Source organism: Thamnophis elegans, chromosome 2 (genome assembly GCF_009769535.1).
Source record: "Thamnophis elegans isolate rThaEle1 chromosome 2, rThaEle1.pri, whole genome shotgun sequence".
In the NCBI taxonomy this organism is placed as follows: Eukaryota; Metazoa; Chordata; class Lepidosauria; order Squamata; family Colubridae; genus Thamnophis; species Thamnophis elegans.
The window spans coordinates 104,062,120-104,081,852 of record NC_045542.1 but is presented as its reverse complement, the minus strand read 5'-3'; the positions used below and the strand labels follow the sequence as shown (position 1 = coordinate 104,081,852).

The 19,733-nt window shown below is 35.6% G+C and overlaps 1 protein-coding gene across 2 annotated transcripts in view; it reads right to left on the bottom strand.

Annotated features, from left to right (window-relative positions):
• TEX264 (testis expressed 264, ER-phagy receptor) overlaps nucleotides 1-19,733 on the bottom strand; it is a 172,061-nt gene that overhangs the window by 25,726 nt on the left and 126,602 nt on the right. The gene's annotated exons all lie outside the window — the stretch shown is intronic.

Sequence of the window (19,733 nt, the reverse complement as noted above, 5' to 3'; positions counted from 1 at the left end):
CAATCAAACTTCCAAGTATTTCCTAAATACTGGTTACTCACTTTTGTATTCAATTTACATTTATTTAGATCCATTCATTTTTTTTACCATATCTCATCTCGTTTTACCTCACACACTTAAGTACCTCATTTCCTCTACAATGAATTTATTTTTATATTTGTACTTACATTTATACTCATGTGGAATTTTCACTTGTAATTTCATCCATTTTCAGTTTTTTTGACAAAAGATTCATTTCTGGCAGAAAACCATAAACTATGCACTAGTTTTGTAAGAAACCTCATTTGCACTTAGCATTTCCCTATCTTTAATGAATAGTCTATCCAACTATAGAAATTCATCTACTTGGTCTAGTTTTTCACCATTTATGTATAACTTGCAATCATTCAGTCCATTTTCTCTATTATACACAACCTGATACACAACCTGATACATTAGATGTGTTTGATATATTTTTGACATCTATTTCTTTACATCACACAATCTAGAAAACATTTGTTGTGTATTATTTGCAATAAAGTAGCAAAGAGCTACATAGATAAATCCTCCTACCTTTACCTATCATCACATCTGTACTATCAACTACAAGCATTGTTGTATGTTTATCTATCAGTATCTTAAACAACCAAGAGGGCATCACACATCCTTGTCTTGCTTTTGCTTAATGATGATCCATTGGCTAAATATTTACTTACTCTCATGTGTACTTTACTTCCATTATATATCACTCTTACAACACTGAAAAAAGAGAGTATTTGTAGCTTCTAAACTGTGGGGGCCTTGGTGCTCTCTGAGCTTAGTGGTTTTCTTGTAGACATTTCATTACTAAACTAAGTAACATCATCAGTGCTAGTAGGGAGTGGGGTTTGCTTTCAATTTATATTCTAGTGGATTGCCCTGTCAGTGTTAGTGGGAGTGGTCTTGGTGGTTCTTTGGTTGGTCTGCTTACTGTTTGTTGACAGTTAACTCAATACAACAGCTTCCAACAAACTGGATAGCCATGCAACTTCAGCAAAAGGTGCCTGATTACTCAACGCAATGTAGCACAGCCAACACAAGTTGTGAAAAAGATAACACTCCCATACATCAAAAAATCTCAAAAACTAGCAAAAGTGTATTACAACCAGATGGCATTACCATAGCATACAAAGCCCACCAAAACCTCCTAAATAAACCAAAAGATCCAGAAGAAAAAACGGAGCCATCTATAACATGCAATATAAAGTATGCACTAGCCACTACATAGGACAAACAGGCAGAACATCAACTAGCCATCAGAAGGGATGATGAAAATGCCTTAATTTCATAACACGTGGACAGACTTAACCATAGTTTCAACAGGGAAACTTCCAGATAGTGCCTGGAAGCCTGGCACTGAGAAATTAACCATCAACAGGCACACAGACATAAACAACATCTACATACTATTCAAAAAGAGACAACCAACATGCCAAAAATGGAATTAAAAAACCAAAACATCTCACCAGCAATCAACACCCAGGGGAGCAGATATTAACACCAAGATTAACATTAGATTAACAATCAAGAAACAAACAAACAATACTCTAGTCAAGAAACTGCCAAACCAGCTAACAGTAAAGAGCTCAAACAAAGAATCACTAAGATCACTCCCACTGACAAGGCAAGTCACTAGAATATAAATTGAGAGCAAACCTCATTTCCACCAACACTAATGATGTTACCTAGTTTATTAATGAAATGTCTGCAAAAAAACCCACTAAGCTCAGAGGACCCTCAAGGACCTTATAGCATTAATTTTCAATCCACATTCACACGAAACATTTCATAATTCAAGCCTATTTACTTTGTCCTATTCTTTATCTACATCAACAAATATACAAAACACTTTTTTTACCTTTTTGTTTGCTCTGCAGTAATATGCTGAACAGAAAAAATCTGATGTATATGTGTGTGTGTGTGTGTATACATGTATGTATGTATGTATGTATGTATGTATGTATGTATGTATGTATGGATAGATAGATAGATAGATAGATAGATAGATAGATAGATAGAAAGAAAGACACAGGCAGACAAATAGATAGATCCATTGTAGCAATAGATATTTCCCTTCTATTCTTCTGGATAGCAAAGTAGTGGGCATAGAACCTTATGTGATATAATAATGGACTGACTGCGTATGGCAAAGATAATTTGAAAAGGAGACAGCAAATCTGTATTACTAGCACTGCAGTAAGATTAACATTTGAAATGCTAAGGCAAAATATTGATTAGTCTAAATTTATGACAATGAGAACTAAATGATTCCATATAAAAAGAATACCAGATTTTACTTTCAAAGAGGATTAACAGTCCAGGGAAGTCAAAGAGGAGCAGAAGTTAAGGCCTCCACCAGGCATGGAGTTTAGCAATTTATCATTCATTTGATAAACAGAATTTCAAAATCCATATTATGCAATAAAATACACAATCAACTCAAAAATGCAAGTTTTTGAGGACTTCACTTTTTTTTTTTTAAATGAATCCTGGGAGGGCTACATAAGCAGATTCTAATGTCCTTGCATGTGGTAGCTTCCATTTCAGAAGACAGGAACAAGCTGGAATGAAAGTGATGGACAGAATATTATGATAAGAACTATGAACAGGATGCTGAAACTGAAATTGTGAAAAGTAACAAATGACTTCCAAATTAAGGAGCTGGAAAAGGAGAAACAAAGATGTTATTGGTAACTTTGTATGTGAGCCATCTCCACTTGAAGCAATCTCTGGATGAAGCTTTTTGAGAAAGAGCATCGCAACAGTCAACATTCCAATGATTAAAGACCATCTGTCATCTGTGGCAAGGAAGATATTTTAATAGTATAAAAGGATACCTGAACACCCAAAGAGAAAGTCTTAGAAAGTAGTTTCATCATACCAGATGCTTTTTCAGAAAGCTGGATTTGTTATACAAGATGAGAGGACTGAAAATATATACCTGAGTATTATTCATAATCCTTATGAAGCTCTGTGTAAAACCTAATTGGAAAACTTTACACAAAGACAGTGATGGAACGCAAGGATCATTCTGTTCACTGGACCAAGGAAAGAAAAATATATTGAATCTCCATAGCCAGGGATATCAATAATATTAATTCAAGGTGTAGCTCAGGATCAGAAAATGATAAAAGAATAATAAAACTATTCCCAGCTAGTGGGTTCTGTTAGTCATAGTACCATTTAAGGCTTAATGATGAGTCTTGGAAAATATCATTTAAGACTTAATAATGAGGATTGGAAAATATCACAAAATAAATTACCGTATTAAAGAAACTCTTGCAGTATTTTTAAACATCTAAGATTCAAGTTCTACACTCACAATTCTACAATCACTCTCTGTATTTATAAAGAAAAAAAATCTTACCCCCTAAATATATTGACAATATATCCATGAATATATTAAAAGCACACTAACTTCTGTCTTACTTCTTTTAACACACACATATTCAAAAAGCTGTGAATAAAGTAAACAGAGTCTTTTGATTGACAGCAATAGAGGTCCTCCATCTGGAAGCAGCCATAGCCTCTAAAATATCCTTTACAGTAAACTTCTCATCAGAACACATCCTCTGGGTTTCTTAATGACAATCGTGTTGTTGTACATCACTAACTGCCATTTTGTAACATATGTACATTTTCATATAGCATGATTTTGAGGTTTATAAATTTAGTTTTCATGTAAATAAATAAACCGAAGATACACTCTAATTGAATAAATTAACTCATTTAATTTTATAATGAAACCAGACATAGCAATAGGAAAGGAAAACAAGAATACACTTTTAACATTTAACTACCCTTAAGATAACGCCATCATTCAAAAAGGCCCACTATATTCAGGGCAACAATAAATACATTCATATTTCTGTTTACCAAGATACTTTTTCATTCCATCATTTTCAATCGTGTTTGAATCACTGGTTAGCATCTTTGGCCATTCAGGCAGACATATCTCCTATGAGGAAAGATCTGTTCTGGATATCCCAAATTGACAGAAAAGACTTGAAGATAACAGATAGCTCAACCATTCATTGTCTCAAGCACTTGTTCTGATCCCAAAATGAACTACTAGATAAGTTATTATCTCCTCTACATCAAATCATGCTAAGAAACTACAGTAACGGTTCCATGATGTTCCATTTCTATCAACATGCTCAGTTCCTAAAAGTCCAGCAAAGCAAAGGGTAGATCTGAAGCCACGTTACTGAAGCAGCACAGAGACTATTCAGCTACAAAGCTGTGAACTAGCACATAAAGCAGGGAACTCGGCAGAATTACACTCAGAGTAGCTGAGCAGCAAGGGAAAAGTTTTAGATAGCCTCACTGCTTCATCCCTTCCTGGAGCATCAGCAGAACATTAATCTGAAGTATTGTTGAGAGCTCCTCCCCTGAGGGATTCAGAAGCAGAGACTTGAACTGCAACTTCTTATCTCTGCAATGACTTGCATTTATAACTGGCTGCTTCTGCAGTGGAAAAAGGATGATTGTCAAAGATCTGCAATTGAGTTGCATGTCCCATCAGGATTTCCCTGTTCTTGCAATATCCCAGGATGGTGTCTTTTCTAGAGTGGTTATTTCAGGGTGTCTGCCAGGATCCACTGCTTCCCCATGTATGCATTACAAATTATGAAGTGCTGAATACATGTCTGCCTCCTTTCCCTCCTTCAGAGCCAAAGATCCTTTTATAGGTCCTGTAGATATGTAAAAGGGTATATAATTTAAAAAAAACAATTAAGTAAAAATGTATCAAAAGATGCCATTAAAAGAATAACAGTATTTGTTAAGTAAGCAGCTAAACATCTTGAAGATAGCAATTCTGCCTCGTTGACTTCAGTGCCTAATATATAATCTGAAACCCCACTACTATATCCCGAACATGTCTTGTTAAGTCTTGTGTGTAGAACCTGATTTATTAGATGTTTCTGAAAATGTTTTTGAGAAAGAAAAAAAAGGATATGTATGGTCTTTTACATATTGGCAGAACAGTACAACCTATCCATAATTTTGTTTTGCACTGCTCCTGCAAGATTTAGAGACTTCACACAGATCTGACCAAACAACTTAGCATCTGATTTCTTCAACATTTACTACCAATACAATTAGCTAAAATGGCTTATTGATGCAAGATGGATTATGCATCTGAAAAGACACCTGGATGCTGGTGAAAGAGAAAAAAATGAACAGACGCAGGTCCAAGTCCAAGATCTCTTGGTGGTAAGAGTGGCAAAGCAGGAATAGATTCCTGCATTTATCATATCTGCAGAACGCTATGTGCTTTTTAAGGCAATTTCTTCTTTTAGGTCAAATGTGCATGGAAGATTGTTATGGAGAGTTTGCCAGGCACTTTGAAGATGAAATTATTCATATTCACTGTAAATTTGACTCTAGATGGGCAGAGTCTTCTGAGATGACGGAGATAATATCCTGCAAGATTATTTGAGATTCTTTTGAGCACCTGATTCCTGAGGAAGAAGAATCCTTAGCTAGCTGTAAGTCAGATTCCCATCCGTTCTGGTTGATATGTACAGAATAGAGGAAACAAAAGGATAGATATTAAATGGTAAATAAATCGAGGGGTTTTTTTTTTGTATTATGTATCATTATTTGTTAAGTTTTTATTGTTTTATCTGTTTACCCCACATAGAGTCTAGTGACTGAGGAATAATTTAGTTAATTGTTTAATGATGGACTTCTGAACTTTTCCACCACTTTATCAATTTCATATCCTGCCCATATGTTTAGATGAAAAATTACAACATATAAATTATAACTTAAGGGTCTCATAGTTCAGCATTCATTTACTCAGTGAATGAACGAACAAATCAATCAATTTTACAGCCACCCACTTAATGTGCAAGTCTTAGCAGCATACACTATTAAAAACAACAAATCACACAAAAAAATCTTAAAATACAATAAAAATATTTTTCCAGAGAATTTCAGAGTCAGAAACTGTCAAGTCGGGAACAAAAGCTCCCAACTCAGGGAGAAAACAGAGTGTCAGAGTCTTTTGAAAGGCAGGCATGGTTAAGTTTATCTGAATCCCCAGGAGATTCTTTATAGGATAGGTACAGTGAGACAGAACATCTGTCTCTTGGGTCCCAATAGATGGCTTAAGTAACAGGACTTTCAGTAAGCCTATGCTTTCCAATTTTTTTGTATAGGCAACGATAATCAGAGATAGGTGGTTCACAAGCCCTGTGCTATGAGGGCTTTGTTAATAACGATTGGCACCCTGAATCTGTGCAGCTTATAAAGAAGTGGCTTGTATGCATGTACCAAGGTGTGCCCATAACTACATCTGCTAGTGCATTAAGCAGATGTAGCTTATAAATGGTCTTGAATATACTGCAGTGATTCAGAGGTAGCCAAGGCAAGTATAAAGCCTTCCAAACTAGAAATGGGTGCAATCAGGCAAGGCCCATTCAAACCATAGTTGCCACTTTAAAGCAGGAGCTGTCAAACTGAGCGCCAGACTTCTATGGGATACTGCAATTCCATCCAGAACAAAAGATGGAAACTTTCAGGATCCAGGCAGCCCCACAACCTATAGCCATTTGCTTTTGCTAGAGTTGAGCATTATCTGCTTTTCTCTAAGCCCATTGAATTTAGATGATGAGAATTTGCAGCTTGTCTTTCTCCCCTTCCCTATTATATCACAATAAATAGCAGAATTGGTATTCTACTTTTGGACAGACAGTAGGGATTAATCTATACAACATGACATTGAAGGTATCAATAAAATAAAAGTAGTTTCTCTTTTATTTACTGTGTGGTTCCTCTTTCGGATACAGGCCAATTCACATCAATTAGTTTAAGAGATGTTTCCTTGCCCCACTGAAGCAGTTGTTGCAAAGTACAAGCTTGGAGCTAAGCTGGGTCTTTTCAATTACAAGGAGACGGTTGCAAATATGTGCAGTCTATGGGGAACTAATTTTAGCAACAAGAAAGATTCTGACTGCAAAGAATCTGCCAAACAGTGATTATTTAGGGTCAAAGAGTTAGCATGAGATATAGACTGTAATTATATAATTTTGTGCTGCAATTATGCACCTTTATCAACAATACTGAATTGCTGGCCAAATTACTGCATCACTAAACTCAAAGAATATGAATACTAGACAGTGTTGGGATCTGAACCAAGGTTTAAAAAGGGCATAATGCAATGCAGCTTTTATTTATAAAAATCTTGTTCAGCCTGAAAAATCTCAAATCTTTGGGGTAAATTTAATATGCAGGAAATGTTTCATCTATCAACAATAAACTGTCATCATCACTATGGTGCTTTATACCCTTCTGCCCCATTCTCTTGGTTAAAGAAATCTCTCCAGAAATAACTTTTTAGTGTCATAAGGGAATGATCACAAATTATGCCCATATTGGTTTTGTTTATGTGTACAAAATGTGTTTTGTAGCTCCATATAAAAATCAATTTATTTTTCAATTCTTGCTACTGAATTTGCACAGCCCTTTGGCCTTAACTAAAGAATAATGGGTTATGTTTGCTCAGTCAAAACAACACCTAATTTAATGTAAGTCATATTTATAATGTCGTTTGCAATAAGATATGCAGAACTTGCAGAATGCACAAATTACAAAACATGTTGGAGCATGAAAATATTTGCTGTATCAGAAACAGTTAATTTTTAGAGTATCTGGCAAAAAGGCTTATCCAAAAAGCCAAAATCATGTGTAAAACTGGCCTGCAAGGAATTGAAACTAGGTGACTTTTACAAGCCAGTTTCAGCCTGAAAGAGAACTTAGATGAAATTGAAAAGCATGGCATCAGTGCATAAGAGCTGGATGATGGAATGAATGATTGCCTGATTCTTTCTCATTCATAGAGATGACGAGCTGGACATACAATTACAGGCAAAAGAAAAGCAATGCCCAACCCCTTTATTTTAAAGGGAAGTAGTGTAGTTTTACTTTGAGAAAAGCCTATGGCATTAAGAGGATATTAGTAAGTGTGTGAGAGATTAAACAAATGAGAGAGAAAAAGAGAGAGAAATCACCTAGAGGTCCTATGGCAGATTGTATAACTTTATCGATCATGCAAAAAAAAAAAATCTTGTCTTCTAACAATATAGAATTAGCCCACAGCAATGGATTCCATATAGATAATAGAAAATAATTTTTTGATACAACCCAAAAATAATTTACAATATCATTAGAAAAAAAATTACAGATAGCATTTGACAATTCAAAGAGGAGCATATGACTGAATAATACTTGCAGCAGCGGTTGAGCACTTTCTCCATGCTTTGCTGGATAGCTAATATTCCGAAATTTAGGAATAGATGTGCCTTTCATCTGATGCGGTAACACATTCTTCCTGAGTGTATTTCATACATTTGTTTGCCATTTGAAATTTGTAAAAGAGATGCCTGCTATGTTATCAAGAAAGATGGCAGACTCTTGATGCAGAATTCCCATCAAAAATATTCCTTTTTCACAACATCATTCAAATATGACACGATAGACACTTCAAAGGCTCACACGGAATAAAACCAACCCCACTGCAGAGCTAAGTGAGGTAAAATCAAAGCATGATGTGTTGGTGGGAAACAGGATCTTTGATCAGTTTGTGAGTCATTCAGCCAGGGCAGAGGTGAGGAACCTGCAGCCCTTTGAATGTAGAACTTCAGCTCCTACAAGTTTGATCCAGCACTGCCAATGTAACTGCATTGAATATTATCAGTATATTGAGGGGTAGGAGGAAGACACAAAACATAAGGCCAAAAAATGAGCAATCTATGGAACTAAATGTAACTATGAAATAACATGCATCTCAGGTTCAGGAAGCTTTTCAAGTAGAACAAAGAGAGCTGAATCTTTGATGAACATTGAATTTGCCTTCTCACATCACTTCACAAAGCCACTATATGCTCCAGGGGATGTAATAAATTTATGTTCAGGATTCAATCCGCCTGCTGTTTTCATCAGCAAGGAATTCCCTATTTTAGAGGGTAGCTCACTGTAAGATGGAAATGATGACATCACAAAGTACTATGAAAAAGGTCAACAAATATGCATTAGTGTAGATATGCTGGTGTTGTTGCATTCGGTGTGTGTGTGTGTGTGTGTGTGTATGTATAAAGAGAAGAATAGACTTGATATCTACTGGAAGATGTAGTTTCAAGTAAACCATGATGCTCCGAGATAGGCTTTCAACTGTGAAATTTTAGAATAAGGAAAATTAGCCTTTCTACAGCTTCTTACTTGAGCTATGGTTTGTAACACCTCTCATCCTGTACATAGAGAACACTCACAAAGGAACAGAATAAAGAATAACCACCAAGAGGCAAATCTTTTTTTTCCCCGTTCCTTTGTTAAAACTTTTTTTTAATGAAAGAATAAAATCTGCATGGGGAAGAAAAAAGTTTTTTCAAAAACGAGCGCTGGAAAATTAAGCATACTCTCAATAAATAATAAGCACAGTATCTATTTATCTACCATCATTTAATAACCAGAACCAGAACTATGCGTTGCATAACAAAAACAAACAAACATTTTTTTTTTCAAAATGTTGTCTGATAACCAAGACCTGTAACTTGGAAAATAAGCTGAAAAGAGAGAAGAAGGGGGAGAATCCCTGCTGCTTTCCTGGGAGAATAGAAAACAAAAACAAAATGAAGCCCTGCATCAAGTCACCATTCCCCAAAGCTTTCTTCAGCACAAATTTGACCGATCTGGCAGAGTCTTGCTGTGGTAGAAGCATATAATCCATATATTTTCCCCCCTTGAATGTTTTGCCCTTCTTTCTCCAACCAGGCTCTGAGCTCTATCAAATATTCATCTCCTCGCTTTCTAAATAATAGATCAATGTAATAACAGACAAAGTGCAGTTAATCACAGCTTTTCAAACCCCACACAAAAGCTGCCAGGAGATGGGCAGGGATAGATGCTGCTGTAGGGGTCCAGAGACCCAAGCCGTCAGCAGCCTGCGATGACAACACATACCAAGGGGAAAGCAACCCAAAGCTTGGATGCCGGTCCGTCCCCCGCACACGATGCAGCTGCAAGCTCCTTGTGGGTTGGAACCCAGCCACAGCTTTCCTCCCAACGGTGCCAAGGTGGACAGAAACAGACACTTAAGACGAAGAGCATGAGAGAGAAAGGGGGTAGGAAGTAAGTTGAGCAATATTCAGATTTCTGTACAGTTTCAATCTACCGGCCTCCCTGTAAAAAGGGACCAGAGTTCAATCCTTTGGTATAAACATCCAGAATTATTGACCCATTGCAAAGTCCTGAAACTGTTAAGTTGAAAAGGTCAAGAGAAGATTACAAAGATACTGTCAAGAAAGCTGATGTGTGCTGGTGAGCAGGGCTGCCTTGGGAACAAGAACTAGTGGCAGATGCATTGTCAAACAAAAGTAGTCTGCTGAGGTAGAAAACACATTATGCCTTTCTTGTAGCAACTGCTGTGCTTAAATTCAAATAGAGGTAGGATATATTGCCTTTTTTGTCTGCTATAGCATTTCTCTCCCCCCTTTCCTTTTTCCTCTCTTTGAAACAGAACTGGAAAATGTATCTGTAGTCCTGAAATGGTGTAAGTTTATTAACTGATGCCTCAGGAAAAGACAGTCCCTTGTCACTAAAATAAGTGTAATTCTTTTCCTAACTCTATTAAGAGGCTATTTTTTATTTACTTTGACTTTTGACTCATTCGCAAACCAAAGCACAGGAGATAACCCTGCTGAGAGCAAGGGCATAGTAAATGCTCTCAGGATTCAGAGCTTATGATTGAGAATTAAATGACAATTAAGAACACATACAACTAATTATAATTGAAGAAAAGCCCAGAAGCATTTTGGCTTCTATCATACCATTTATCTCATTCTAATGACTTTCATTATTAATAAGCAACAAAAGGAATGTTTTTCCAATTGCACAGGTAAAATCAATTTTCCTCAATTTATATCTAGTTTTCCCTGCTGTAATAAAAAAAATAGAGATACACACATTAAGGGTCTCCAACCTTTTTATGAATAAGATTATGAATAAGATTAATGAAAAATATAACAAGCCACTAAAACACGGGTGTCAAACTCGCCATGTCACGTGACGTTTCACGATGTTTTTCCCATTCGTGGAGCTGAGGTGGGAGTGGCCTGTGTGTCCGGCCAATGGACCGCCAGTTTGACATCCCTGCACTAAAACATACATTAAATGTGTATGACTTACAGGAATTATTAAACCAAACATATCCATCAGGTTTTATTAGCCTTCAAGAAATCATCTATTTCTGGAACATCATTGTTCTCAGATATGTGGATATGAAATGTTTCTTAGCTTTAGAATTGATACTACTTTATAATTACATTCAAAGTACAATGAAATGTTTATAACAAGCCCTGAACATCATCTCCCTAGCCTGATCAGTTAGATGTCCTGCCTAGAAAGCTTGGGCTCCAAAGCCTGCTCTTTTTTTATAGGTATAGCCAGGTAATCTGAGATACACCAGGTGAGTACTATTGTGGCCCACTAGTCAGGGAAGCAATGAAATGATAAAGCAGTTCCCTCCATAATGAATGAAACAAATATTTACTTACTTACTTACTTACTTACTGACTGACTGACTGACTGACTGATTCATTTATTTATTTATTCATTCATTCATTCATTTTATATGGTTACCCATTTATCAAGCAACTTTGGGACAATAACCACATTAAAAACAACACATCTATATATGTCTTTATTTCTACGTGTATAAAATAAAAATCCAACAAACCAGCAAAACCTGCTATGAAAACTTGAGCACTAGGCACAATAATATACAAGATATATGTTGACATATATTGATGGTTTATATCACACTCTGGGGCCTTGCCCAAGGGAAGAGCCAGGTTTTCAAAGCCTTTTTAAAGGCCAGCAGGATTGGGGTTCTCTCAGTGATGCAAAATTTGCTGTTCCACAGTGCAAGTGTAGCACAGCATTATAGAAGTCATATTTCCTGGTTTGTTCCCCAAAATGATACTGTTCAATGGGAAGATTCCAGAGAATGCCAACCTTGTCTGATCTTCTTGGGTGGGCAGAGATAATCAGAAACAGACAATTTCTTAAAAATCCTGGCCCTGTGTTATGAAGGGTTTCATACAGGAACCAACACTTGATTTGCAACTAGAAGCTGACCAGTAAGCGATTAAGCACATGCAGTGATCAGTTGTATGATCATATCTTTTATTCATCACAAACTAAGATGGAAAGGGAATAAATATATCAGAAGCTAAAAGGAGCTTTACTGATGAAAATACCCTGACTGAATTTGTTTGGACAGAGAACCACCACAGCACATATACAGATGTGCTGAATTCACCATATGCACAATTGCAGAGGATCAATATCTGGCACTGTCTGATTCAGAAGAAGCTTACAAATCAATATATTCTTCCAGAAACTGAACCCTGTATTCAGGATTAGGCAACAACAAAAACCTCAAGGTTACATTAGTTACTATACTGCTGACAAGTATGTCCTTTACAACAAGATTTAGAAATCAATCCAAATCTGTCAGTCCTGGGAATCTTAAAACTTTCAGATCAACACTTTTTCCTCCCCCTCCCACAAGCTCCACCAGATCAGAATGCACCTGTTGTATTTATTCATTTGATTTAAATAGTCACCCAGAGTCTCATAAGTGACTTTGGGCAGCATACAATTAAAAATAATTAAAAGAATTAAAACAACATGAAATAAATATACATGGCACCAAGTAAAGCTCTTACTATGAATGTTAAGGTCCATAGGAAATGGGGCCCTTAACACACATGGGGACCCAGGCTTGGACATCCAACCAAGTCTTCATAGCCTTACGAAAGACCAACAGTGTTGGAGTCATCCTGATGTCTTGAAGGGAGACCATACAGTCCCAGTCTTATAGGTACCATCAGGGCATGTCCAGAAAAATGACAAAAGGCCAAGCACTTAACTGGTGGTATAAGAAGTGAAAGAGGAAAAGGGCATATATGATCCTATGGCCTCAAAAGAAAAGCAGCTTCATAATCAATGGCTTTGAGGAAACCTATCAGGAGTGGCAAGACAGTTTTCTTGGGCACTCTACTTGCTGCTGCCTTAGAAGTATTCGCAAGAGATTGAGCAAGCCTTGGCCATCACAAGTAGGAGCAGACAAAATGCAGGCAAATGTGTAAGCTCTAGCTTCAACCAGCATTAAAAGATTGGGTGGAAAGGAGGCTCAAGACGAATGCTTCATGAAAATTATACTGGGTGATGCTTCCTTCCTTGTTACCGATGATGATGATGATGATGATGATGATGATGATAATAAAAAATTGTTCTTGCTGTTAAATATGCAGATATAAAAGGTACCATACAATAAGACTAGAGAAAACCAAGTTCAGCAAAGGCTTCAATACTCTCTATTCTCCCATACAAATTTATCAACATTATCAGTAGCTTCTATTTATAATAAAAGTTGAATATGGGAATGAGGAATAGAAAAGAAGAAAGAATAGATTAGATGGCGAGATGTGGCATTATCTTTTCAACTCACAGGATTATTGCCTAATTTAAAAAATGCAAATTATTTGTTGGCAGGTCTGCAGGTCGCTAGCATTTGAATGACATCAGTTGCATCAGAAATCACTAGGGAAAAATGGCAGACACTTCTGCAAGGAAATTCATAAAATGAAATCATTAATTTGAACAGACCTTGGACATTTTAATATTATTGTTCATGCAAAGCTAAGAGGAAAGGACCTTTAGAGGTTAGGATAAAAATATTAAAAATGAGAGTAGTATTTAATTAAAAATAAAAGTAACAAAACTTTCTAATATAATCCCTATTAAAGATAAAGAAGATATAGGTTCTTCTCTTCTTCCTCCATGTATGATATTATGATGATGATGATGATGATCACAACGATAGGAACTGTCAATGACCCACTATGTGATTTTAAGGGTTTTTTAAAATTTTATTTATTTACATCCCACCATTACTATTTTTATAAATAATTATATATATATATATATATATATATATATATATATATATATATATATATATATATATATATATATATATATATAAAAATATATAAATATATAAATATATAAATATATAAATATATAAATATATAAATATATATATAAATAAATATAATATTCATTCCTCTTATTTTTCCTATGAAGCGGGTTGGATTGAGAGAGAGTGACTGGTCAAAGGTCTCCCAACTGGCTTTCATGCCCTAGTTAAGGCTAGAACTCACATCATGCCTTAGCCATTAGACCAAATTGGCTGATTGAAAGGAAGAACTTCTTTAAGTTTCCCACAGTTATTCTAATCTGGATCACAAACAGTCAAGGGCAGGCTCAGAATTATTCAGAATCTTTCAGAGCTTAACTTGATCATTTGGAACCATCCAATTGCAACATATCTAAACATCCTCCTATGACACATAGATTCATCTACTTACTTTTGCTTTTGCCATATATGTATAATTTTGAATCCTGTTTTCTTTGCCAAATATAAGTATTTGGGTCTCTGATGCATTAATTTTAAATATATGCTTCTTATTGTAACATGCAATCTAGCATTTGCTAAAATTACTTAGGTTATCATAGTTATGAAAGTGAAACAGAAAATGTTGGTTGATTTAGATAAAGTATATAATAAAGTACATTGGAAAGTCCAGTTGCCTCCATAAAAAGCACCTTTGGGACAATCATGACCTGGATGACTGAGAATCTCTACAGACTGTTGGAGTGAATTAGACATAAAAGTGTATGTACTTTTCTATCCAGATAATGTTCTTTTGTTGACTGAGAACTGGACTAATCTGCAGTGAATATTAGGCTGTATTATGCAATTAACCAAATACCCTAACAAATTACCAAAATATTGTAAAATACATTTTGGTAGAGAAAATGTGTAACTGACACGACTGTTAGCTTACACCTTAATATTTTGCCTTCAACTACAACCTATTTGTATAATAAAGAAAGTCAGAAGTTTCCACATAAAATAAAAATAAGAGAAGGTAAGGGACTTCATTGATGGTATGAAGAAATAATTCCATTTTTAGTAACCCCAGCTAAGATAGAGTAGTAGAGTACTACATTCTGATCCAATTAATTACAAAGGAAAGAAAAGGAAAATATCAATTTCCATTCTACCTACATTTGTTTCAAACTTTTATGCTGCATCATATTAAAGGCCTTTTCATTGTTTATTTATTTTATTTATACAGTTGTCCATCTCACATAAATAACTGAGTGCACAAAATTAGAACGGACAAGTTCACCAAACATAACCCAGCCACCCCCAAAGATAAATTACTGTCGACACTTGAACAATGCATCTAATTTTGGTCACCACAATATAAATAAGAAGTTGAGACACTAGAAAGAGTGCAGAGAAGAGAAATTGATGATATAGGGGTTGGAGGCTAAAACATATGAAGAACGGTTGCAGGAATTGGATAACGTTTAGCCTAGTGAAAAGAAGGACTAGGGGAGACATGATAGCAGTGTATTTGAAAGGCTACCACAAAGATGTGTCAACCTATTTTCCAAAGCACCAGAAAGCAAGGCAATAAGCAATGGATGGAAACTAATCAAGAAGAGAAGCAACCTGGAACTAAGGAGAAATTTCTTAACAGTGAGAACAATTAATCAGTAGAATGCATTGCCTTCAGAAATTGTGGGTACTCTATCATTATCATCATTAAAATGTTTCACTATTTTAAGAAGAGACTGGACAGCCTTTTGTCTGAAATGCTATAGGGTTTCCTGCTTGAACAGCGGGTTGGACTAGAAGACCCCCAAGGTAGCTTCCAATTGTTACACTATGTTGAATAGCGGAGTCCATCTACCTTTGATCCAATGCCTGGGAAATAGCCTTCAATGCCTTGTGAAAGGCTGGTGGGATTGGAGTGTTCCCTTCTTTCTGCTGCTCCATAGAGCAGATGCTGCCACTGAGAAGGCAGGATTTCATAATCCAGCAAGATGGCATTGTTTAATAGAAGGGGCCTGGGCACGCCCTTGCTGATAGATTTGATGGGGCAGGCAGGAAAGAGAAAGGTGTTCCTGTAAGTAGCCTGGCCCTATACCATGGAGGGCATTATAGATGTAGACTAGCACCTTGAACTGCACTTGGAAGCCTACTCTGAGCCAAAGCAGTATGGAGAGCAGCAATGTTACATAGGCATAACAAGAAATGCAAAAAACTGCCCACACCACTGCTGCATCCAATCAACCTCTAATGAAACTATTGCTGATTACAATTTTTGTGAATGTATAAATCACATCAATTGTAATTGGTTATCAGATGCATAGCAACCTAAAAGCAGATTACACAGGATGAACATCATGCTTAATATTGTCCATAATCTATGTCCTTGAGTTCAGTATTTTTGCATCTCTGTTTAACAAGGAAATGACATGACAGACTGCACATCAGCAGGATATTTTCCAGTCTTCAAAATTGTGATTATATTATATTATATTCCTCAACGAAGGTGACAAGAAAAGTTTCAGACTTCCAATTGCATTGGGGCAAAGAATGCAATGTGGATCTTATATCACTTAATGGCATAACCATTTGGAGTAGGAGGTTTTTTTGTTCTCATAGATTTAATTTTGTATAATATTTTTGGAGCTAAACAGGCATCTTAATTATTTATATAGTTTAATCATTATTTTACAGCCCTCCATTCAGTTTACTTCAAATGTCATGAATAAAATGGGAATCCGTATTTTACTCCAGATAAGAGATAAAGTCCATTGTTTTGAAAGATGTTAAAGTCAGTCAGTTGTTTCTGTACATGCATTAGCAATATTTCTTTCTTACATATGCAGTACTGTTTCTGTTGGTAATCTTGGCTTACCAGTGTAAATTATAATATATTCTCCATTAGGGTTTCAAAGGCATTTGAGATGGATAGAGAAGGATCTTGGTTTTTTATTTATTTTTGCAATTATTTTACATTGGTTTTGAAGGTCTCCAGAGTAGACAGAAAAAGAGAGTAAATCTGAGCTAAAATATTACATTTGATTGAAAAATTGCCCAAAGGTATCCATTATGTACTGTGTGTTTGTGAAGATTGCTATAAAAAAATCAAGTGTCAGATATTTATAAAATAAAGACTAACTGAAGAAATGTGAATTGCAGTGCAACTAAAATGTTAGTAGCAAAACAGAAATTGGGCAAGGAAATAGGAAAATGGCGAGGCAACACAACTCAATGTAGCAGCGATGAAGTGGCATCTTTATCTTCATGCAATCCTCATGTGGTCTTATTCCATCCAAAGTGTAAATAAGATCAGCAACTAACACATGAACACAAGCTTCAAAGCCAGTGATAGTTATCTGTGACGATTTCATAGCCATAAGAGAGCTAACAAACAAAACTTTGTTGAAGGTTTAAGGAAGCTATTCAAGAAAACATTAAATGCACTAATCTACCAAAAAACAACAACTAATAAAACATATGAAAAAGTAAACAACATTAAAAGCAGACAAAAAAAAAACCTTTAAAAACCCTCCTGCCTTTGTGGGACACTGAACTTGGGGGACACTCAAATGTCAGTAAAGGGACTGATCCCTCAAACTGATCCCTTACCCAGGTCAGGCTATTCCCTCTAAGAACTAGTGGGGGTGGAGCATGGAGAATGAAAGGCTTTGAAAAGATTATCACATGATTTCACAACCAGGAACAATTGAACAGCAGAAGGGGCTGTAATGATTTTCATATCAGTGTTCAGGGATTAAAATTAGTGGAAAATTAGTGGAAAAGAACATGTCATTCCTTTTCTTGCTTTGCTGCAAATGGACTTCAATCCACTTGTGGACTGTCTTTGGAGGAAAATCAGGAAAACTCAGTATCATCTTTGTTTTTCAAAGATTTCAGTCAAGAATTCTGATTTGTCGTAACAAATGCAGAATTTAGTCCCGTGCTATAACTCTCACGTTGCTTGCAACAATTAGATTGTTATTTTGATCCAAATAGAACCAGAAACCCATAAAATAGCCAGCTTCAGTTTCAAGTGTATATTCCCAGATAAGCTCTTACCCCTTTTTCTATGAAAGTTGCTATACTTGCTTACCAGTGTAAAGAATATTTAGACAATCTAAATTATGGCTGTGGTAAAAATTCTGTAGGCAGATCACTTCACTCTTTTAATTTCCAAAAACCATTTGTCATACAAGTTGTTTATCAGATTTTCAAATGGAATATTTCTTGTTTCATATGAACCAATCACCAGGTTTATGATTTTTTTTAAAAACTAAAATATATACTGTGAACCTCTGGTTTAAATTCTCAAATGTTGATACAAATTCTCCACTGAAATTTTTATCTGCATAAATATGATCATTCTACAATATATATGTCACAGGAAAGTCTTGCTAAAAAATGAAAAGTTTAGCTTTGTTTTCCCTTTCTACAGATGGGGGATGGACACAGCAGAGTTTTTCTGCTTTGCTGCCAGATCAACATACTCCTCTCCCTTCATTTTCTTTGCCATCACAATTTACCAAATCAAATGTAAAAAAAACCTTGGCCAGTAATTTATACAAAAAATGTCTTTTGCTTACCAAAAGAGTGATCTAAGTCATAATATCATCATTTAAAGATATTAGAATCCAACTAAACCGGAAACTAAAGGTTGAAAGAGGCATGAAATTCAAACAACTAAAATTGTGTTTCAGAACTATTTAAGAAAAGCTACCAATTTAAATATCCCTAGGTGCTTTGTCAGATAGTCAAGCTTCTAGTGATTATTGCAAACCATACAGAGCATCAAAGAAGATAGCAAAATTAATATCTGACCATTTCAGCAGATAATTTGATCTGTCCAAGAACTAAAGGAGAAAAAAAGCAATACTATTAAGAACCCAAGACATTGACTTATGTGATTAGAAAGACCCTGGTTTTAATTAACTTAGTTTATGCTGATTAGCTGCAGCTCATCAGAGTTTACTCCTTTCCAGATCTTCCTGGTATACCAAGAATTCAACCTGGACCTTCTGTTTTACAGCATAAACTTTGGCACTTAGCTATGGAGCTTTAGGACAAAGGCTGAATCCACTGAACATGTTAAAAAGAAAGATATATATAGAGAGAGATTCACTGAACTGTAGTACAAAATATATTTGTATTGATCAGCTTGCACTGCTTTGAAGACTGCCAATGTTACTCTCAGAACAAAGTGAGAATTAAGCAATTCTAACAGTACTTCCCTTTCTTTTCTGCTCCCATAATAAGCATGGCTTGTTCATTTTTATCCCACAATTGTTGTAGCAGCATGATACATTGTGAGTGTTCTTTGACATTAAGGCAGTCCATGAGGATTAGAAACATGCACAGTTCTCATCAAAATAAGGAGGAAGAAATCAGTATTGACAAAAGGAGAAATATCCTTTAGGTCTTTAGGATTCACTCAATTCAATTTAGAAGACACTAAGGTGATGCAGCTATTGCTCTTCGATCCTGCAAAAGGTTTGAACTGAAGTAAGCAGCAGTTTAGCCATAACGTGAAAAGATTCTGTTGACTTAGGTGCACGTGCTATTACAATACTTTGAAAACTTTGTTAGATAAAGCATGGGTAAAGTAAATAATACCCAAGGCAACCATGTATAAATCAGTACATATTATCTCTGAAAATTATTAAGGATAATTGCATTTTGCAATTAGGAATTTTATGCAATTAGGAAACCTGATGCACATTCTTCTCATCATAATCCAATA